Genomic DNA, 7,776 nt, shown 5'->3' with positions numbered 1-7,776 from the left:
ATCCCTGCGGTTGATGAATATCTCTGTCAGCAAGTCGGGCTCATTTATAAATCCCCAGCCCCTGCTGAGCTGGAAAACCACCACAGTGCCCTGTTTCAGTGGCCCTTGGTTTGCTCTCCTTGCCTTGCAGGACTGTTTCTTTCCACACAGGCTTCTCTCATCCATAGCCCTGGGCTGGGCATTGCGTTCTTCATTTTTCTTTTCCCACCTAAGAGCTACCTGTTGCTGATACTCCTTCCAGCTTAATACTTCCACCTCTCCTACTTCCTTCTGTCCTTCCCCTGGGAACCCAATTAAATTGGTTCCCAGGTGTGCCCAGCGGCATACTACTCTCTCGGCATATACCTCCTCTGGTAGACTCGTGGGCTGGAGCGGAGCCCTTAGGTGATTCTCTGTGCCTGTAGACTGGTCCCAATCCAGATAAGTACAACCCCGGCCGGGTTTACGGACTGGCAGCGCAGCTATTGGACCCACTAAGAGCTCCCCGTCTACCAGGGAAGGGTCGGTGACATTACCGGCCTGCGGTGTCGTCCCGGTGCCTGTTCTCTCCTCCTCCACCGGGACTGGAGATGCTGCCTGTCGGAAGGAATGCTGCTCCTTCAACTTTTTCTTTTCTGGCAGGGCCGACTTCCACCAGCCCTCTGCGGTCAGTGGCATGCCATGGATCTGGCGGATCAGCTCCTCTACTTGTACTCCGAAGGACTCCAGATCCCTTGCCGTCTGTGGGTTCAGGTCATGGCCGCTCTGCGGGGTGTCTTCCCGGTGTTTTGCTGCCATGCTTGCAGCTACATGCTCCGTACACTTCCTATTCGCCCCTGACCTCTTCTGGGGGCAGGACTTTCTCCTTTCTCTATGCCCACCACAGCAATGCAGGAGGTGGGTCTTTCTTGCTGACGGACACCTCCGCATCACGTGGGCGGGCATGGTCTTTGCACTTCACAGTGAGGCCCCGCCCACCACAGCTCACCCCTCTCAGCTCGCACTCCCTCTGTGACAAAGCTGTGGCGGTTATCTTGAAAGTTCAGGTGTTTGCACTCTGTGGCTCAGTTATGGTGGTGGTTTGACAGTCCATTAAAATCTTTGGCACACCATGAAATAAATTTCTAGCGATACAATAAAGTCTCTGGCACACAGTACCCAGCTTTTCTGGGCTTCGAACTAGTACCCAGCTTTGTCAGGCTCTGAAATCCTGTTCATGATGACAGTTGGAGAACCCCACAGTTCTTAAAGGGGATGTCACGGCAGTAGTGACCCTGTCCGTGGCCCTGGGCATCCAGTAAAATTAATAAAAGATGAGGATGATGGGGTAGATCAAAGATGATGATGAGGTGGTTTGTAGGGGATTTAGTCGTGACGCCAACCGTGGTATTCGGCAAGGGTAGCCAATGTTGCGATGCAGATCATCTGGGATGGTGTTAGGACAGCAAAGATGGTTAAGCTCTCCATGGGCAGAGCTGTGTCCCAGGGCAGTTAGGATGTTATAAGTCAAGATGGTGGCTATTGTGTTGAATGCGGTGCAGGGCAGGTGAGACGTAAAATGACACAGATAACACAGTTGGGTGCAGTTTCCAGAATTTTACTCACAGATCTCCAGGTGAGGGGTCCAGCAAACTCTCAGGTAGATTGGGATACACCTTTCCCGGACTCCCTTCTGTGCATTTCTCTCCTGGCCATCTCATTGTGCTGGTTTCTGCCCTCTTGCCCAGCACCTTCACAATCAGTGTCCCCAAGCCGGCAGCCATGGACCTTGTTGGGTCAATTTTTGAGTCCCCTTACTCCTATATGGCTGCCTTTTTAGTGAATGACTGTGGATGTGGCTGAGGTACATACAGTTACCCCAGCCTCCGGCTTGCTAGTTGATTCCTGTAGTTCTCCACTAGTCTTAGGGGCTGGCTCCCCCACTGTGGCCTAGTCCTTCCACTTCTGGATACGGGCCCCATGGGTGGCCTTGCACTTCCCGTGCCCCAATGAACCCTTCTGTCCTTCCAGAAGCTTCCTTCAGGCTTCCCTCACAACTCTCCCTCAGCTCTTCCTACTGCCTTCCTTCTCCTTCTCCGTCTCCTCACTTTCTCACTAATTCTCCTCTGACTCTGTCAGCCCTCACTCCTTCTCTCATTCCCCTCTGACTGACAACTTTTCCTAGCCAGCCTGGGATGAGGCCATCCTCCCCACGGCTACACCCAGATGCCCTGACTGAACTGGTGTGTGTTGGGTGCGAGTGTTAGAGTCCAGGGTAGTGCTCCCTCCTTACCTGAGAGTGGGATACCACACCTCTGGATGAGGTGCAGTACCTCTGAGGTGACTTGACCCTGAGGGGCGCCACACATGAATCTATACAAGTCTATGGGTGCATGTGAAACTTTACACTGCACTTGGATATCAACCGGATGCCAGCAATGGAGGAGATGGAGAAATTACTTTCTCCATCTCCTCCACACCTATGCTCTGATCCTCTCATTCCAGAGCATTAGAGCACAGAGCACTGACACTCTGCTCACGCTCACAACAGAGCAGGAGCCAAGTGTCATTAGCATATCGGGTTCGATGCTCTCACATGACAGAATCATCTGATGCCATACGCTAATGCAAAGTTGGCCTAAGTGACATTGTGGATCATCATTCTCCTCTGAACTTCCTGTAATCACCTATGTCATTAGCTATTAGATTTTATTGAAGACTGTAGTATTGCCTCCAGGAACAGTCATTTACTCTGAGTCCTGCTCCTACAATGGTAGCATTGTCATTGTCCTGCTAGTAACCCATCAAGATTGGGGTATCTCTGATGAGTGGACAGAGATGAGAAACGCCGCAGCTCCATTTTTACTGCAATGATTTAGAATATCAGAACAAGTCCTGTTCTGAGAGGCTGCTGGAAATCTTCCTCACTTAGGCTAGCCAGGGAAAATGCACATGTTTATATACTATGTATTTATTTTTTATTCTTCTAAAATGTCATTGTCTGTCTAATGTGATCTGAATTAAGGACTTTCTAGTAAAGCAGCTATTACTTTATCAATGGCTATGTAAATAAAATGTTTAAACAACCATTCATCAAATATTCCAAACCAGTAAGTAACTGTGGTTAATGATTCTCTTATGCCTTAGGAAGTTGTGGAATTTGTTACCCTAGAAATTTTTGTTACTCAGTTTTACGTATTTTGGAACTCTGTCATTTTAATTTGTAATCACCGTTGATCTATCATAGGCATAACTGGTTTCTGGAAACATTCCTTCTGGAGACTGGCATTCGTTGGAATGAGATACAGAATGCTGTGCTAAATGTGTGTCATTCTCTCTAAATGTCATGGTAATTTCTCCATTTGGTTTGCATGAACATTTGAGAGTCTAAAGACTGAACAGGTTGCTTCCATTTAGAATATAATTGCCTAATTGGTTATTAGATGTTTTCTTCTGCCTAAGGCTGCATTTAGACAGGACGATAACTGTGAAAAAGTGTTCTTAGGAATGCTAGATTCACGACAATCTTTATGGGCAAACAGGCTGATGATCACCCGATGAACATGCAAAACGCTTCAGCGAGTGAAATGATCTTATTGCGCAGTGCAAAGGATCATCGTTCTCGGCAATGCGTCATTTCTGTAAAAATAACTTGGACTGTCAAGAACCATGGCAGCCTATTAGTACTGAGCTATTCATTACAGATCATTCAATGCACATTGCTTACTTTGTTCTGCCTGTTGTAATGCAGCGGCTTTCACGAAAGTGTGGTAAAGTCCAACTTTAACGACTTTATTTTGAGAACTTAAAAAAATAACTCAACCTTTATGCTCCAGTTTGTAGCCGGATCAACCATAACAGTCTATATCAAATCCATTGCTGTGGGAGACTGCACCATTGTATCACTTGTGGGTGCGTCATTGGCCTTGCTTTCTCAGGCCTGTGGTGAGTCTCACACAGACCTGTCCTGCACAGAGCCTCCTGCTCTGATGCTTGCAAACCAAACACTGACAAACTTAAACCTTAACTGAAAGTTTAAATAGGAATCGTGGACGTTGGCTACTCCCAAGGCCAGGAATGGAGGGAGAGATCCATTCCACTACCATCCTTCAGATCTCTCCTAAAATAAAATCCCATGTCAGGTTTTGTAAAATCTGACTTGATCAAATAGTTTGACCAAATCCACACTCTTTTATTTTGCATTGTAACCACAGCAGTGGCTGTAATTACGATACTCTCCAGCTGGTTTAGTATGCTACTATGCATATCCTGGGGGACACATAACGAGTCAACCCATGTTTATGATTCCCCTCACTGCCTCATACTCAGGTATTCCATGTAAATGGACCTAAAAGTTCAATCTACATTCTAACTGATAGTTTACCTTAAAGCTTCACTAGACAATCATCGTTGCCTGTGAATGAGAATTTAAAAAAGCGAGATGATGGTTTACAGGCTTGTATGTATTCAGACAACACAAAACAAGTAAAGTTAAAGATCAATTATTTTTGCCTTTCATTTTTACTTATATAATAATTGCCAGTAGCTAGAGAAGAGTAGATTGTTTAATGCAATCCCAGTCCATGGTGCACATCAGCGCTTTCTGGCAGTGGACAGAAGCTGGGTGAATCTCCTTAGTATCTAGGATACCAGGCTTGGTTAATGATTATCCACGCTGACGAGGCATAACATAAGTGGTGCATGTACCACAGCATGAAATCATACCAGGCCAGAAAATCTAACTCCACACTAGAGGACCTGGGAGGTAAAAAAATCATGCAGCTTCTGTACAGTACACCGCCAGAGAGTACTGACCTCCTGGAACATGAACTAGGGTTGTGCCAAGTAATCTGCTCATCTCCACCATTTATCAAAAAAAAATCACTAATCTTTTCCTACGATTTCATCCATACAAGACAAGCTGATAACTTAAAAACAGCTTTCAATACTCTTGATGACATTTATAGTATCTAGTTACCGTATTGCGAGAATTATAAGGCACATCCCAAATTTTGGGGAGAAAAATAGGAAAAAAATGTTTTTTTTATTAAAATGGTACTTGTTATAATCTGCTTTTGCGGTAGCTTACCTGGGGGCCACGGTGGTGGAGCGGGGTCCCAGTTGGTAGGGTCACTACTGGCGGAGGCAGGAGATGCTGCAGACTCCTGGCTGGTAGGATGGGGTGTTCAGCAGCAGGAGTTGGGCCATGGCTGCAGGTCCTAGGCTGGTACAACGAGGTGTTCAGTGGTGCGGGGCTCATTAGACATTTTGTGACAGCCCGGAACCACGTACCTTGCATTCTTGCTAATGTGAATATAATTTATATTCATTTTGTTTCTTGATTCTGCAAGATTAGGGAGCCATCTTCCACAGCGTGTCCACATCGGACATTACCTTTCTGAATCCTGCTCATATAGGTACCATACACATGGTCAGGTTTTTAAATACATCAGTTAGGGAGTGCTCTGATATGGGTATACCTTGACATTTGGTAGAGTGGCTTAGTATACATTTTTTGCAAAAAACATATCAACCAAATACCCTGTTTTGTTATCATCTTTTTACTAGCACTAGCTGTTTACTGTTACTTTTTTACAACAGAGTATTTTTTACACGTTTATGATGCTGTGTTTTTCTGTGTTTCATTCTTGCTAATGTGGTGGACTCCAGGAAAATGGATACCGTAGGTGGCGCATGCACCAAGTGAGGTCTTGGGAGCCAAGATTTCGAACTTTGAGATCTCAGTGCCGAGCCCACCGCATAGAAGAGTTGAATAAATGAAGAGCTCCGGGCTGTCACAAAATGTCGATGGGGCCCCCGCATTGCCAAAAACCTTGTTTTACCAGTCTAGGAATCAAAGACATTGCCTGACTCCTGCCTCTGATGCTGCCAAAAGCTTATGGAAACCTTGGGACCCAACTCCACCACAGCCGCTAAGGTCCTACTCAGTTACAATTCGTATTATAAGACACACCCCCATTTTCCCCCAAAATTTTGTGGAGAAAAAGTGCGTCTTATAATAAGCAACATAGGGTATGCTTTTTTGGACTAAGTTATTCCGAGACATTAGTTTTCTAATTTCCTTTGTGATCTTTTAAGGAATCTTCCTGGAAGATTCATGGTGATTTAACTTGACGACATTTTTATTTTTTTCTCTCTTTCACTGCTCTTGAATATCATGTCTGTTTGTTTGGTGCTTTTGAAATTATGAGAGGATTAATTGCTTGCTAAATTGGGAAAATGTGTAAATTGAGTGCAAGATGTGAGTTACTTCAGATTTTTAATCTCATATGTATACATCTAAAGTTCAAGCTATTGAGTCCAGCCCAAAACCTTGAAAACATTGTTTAGTTTTCTAAGCTTTGCTTATTACTACAGAAAGTTTAATAAGGGGTTTTCTGTCTTGGCAAAGTCTTTTACTTGGATTTGTCAAAAAAGAGGGATAATATATAGTATCTGACTAGAAACTGGAGACAGTAAAAGCTTTTAAGAAATTGAAAAGGTGCTTTATTTCAGCTCTGGTTTTAGTCCAAACTGATCCACGATTGCTTTTAATTGTAGAAGTAGGAATGAGAGCACTTTTACCTCAGTGTTCATATTACTTAACTAAGTCGATCCTGTGCGCAAATGTTTCTCAAACATTTTCTCCATGTGAGAAACATTTATATATCAGTAATTACAAAGCATTAATTTGGATTCAGAAGTGTGGGTTTGTTTCTTAAAAAAAAGCTAAGTTGATCAGTAAACATAAAAAAACTTTGTTACTTGGAGTCTGCTAGAAAAGTAAACCTCACGCACGTGAGATGGTACTGCTTTGTGCTCGATGCATTGTTGATCATGTTTAGAGCTGGTAATAAAGTGAAAAAGTTGATGCAGAAACTCAATGCTTTAATAATTTTCTTCTGGAAAAATGATTTGTTACCCCATATTGCTGGTAGGAAAATAACTAGTCTTCATTGGTCCATCCTCTGGTTTCTCTGGTACTTCTAAATTAGTCTCAGGTTCTTCCTGGTGGTTTTCTTATTTGCATGAAACCAAAGAATAAAGGCCCCATCACACACAGCGATATCGCCAGCGAGATCGCTGATTTTGTGATGCCACAGCGATCTTGCTAGCGAAATCGCTGTGTGTGATGGGGATCAGCGACCAGCCCCCCCCTGCCGGGTATCGCTGATCGCGCTCGAACGTCCTGGGCCGTTTTTTGATCGTTGGTCTCCCACTGGCCAGCGTGTATCGCTGCGTGTGGCAGCGAGAGACCAGCGATCAGCGACGCTGGACGCTGGTTTCCAATGTAAACAGCGGGTATCTAAGAGCCGCGTGGCTCTTGGTTACCCGCTGTTTACCTTGGAAACCAGCGTGCTCACTGGTTTGCAGGGTAAACAGCGGGTATCTAAGAGCCGGGTATGGCTCTTAGATACCCCCTGTTTACCCTGGAAACTAGCGTGGATGCTGGTTTCCAAAGTAAACAGTGGGTAACCAAGAGCAGCGCGGCTCTTAGATACCCGCTGTTTACATTGGAAACCAGCTTGCTCGCTAGTCGTGAACGCTGGATGGGCTGTCTAACGATGTCCCAGCGATGCCATCCATGTCGGATCGTTGGTGGGATCGCTGGGACATTGTTGTGAGTAACGGGGCCTTAAGTCTCTTTTCATGAGGTCAGTGCTCATTTTAAACAGCCTTGATAACAACCTTTGGGTCTATGTCTGCCTCTTCAGGTACATAAAAGACCGTGGACTCATTTGTTGTTAATTTGTCATGTTGTGAGAATGCATGGAATTCTTAGTAGCATTGTGTTAGATGGGGGAGTGCAATTTGTCT

The sequence above is a fragment of the Dendrobates tinctorius genome, unplaced genomic scaffold, assembly GCF_039654945.1.
Source record: "Dendrobates tinctorius isolate UK_male_01 unplaced genomic scaffold, ASM3965494v1 ptg000040l, whole genome shotgun sequence".
Taxonomy (NCBI): domain Eukaryota; kingdom Metazoa; phylum Chordata; class Amphibia; order Anura; family Dendrobatidae; genus Dendrobates; species Dendrobates tinctorius.
The sequence above is the reverse complement of the archived record's forward strand: the minus strand, read 5'-3'. Positions refer to the sequence as shown.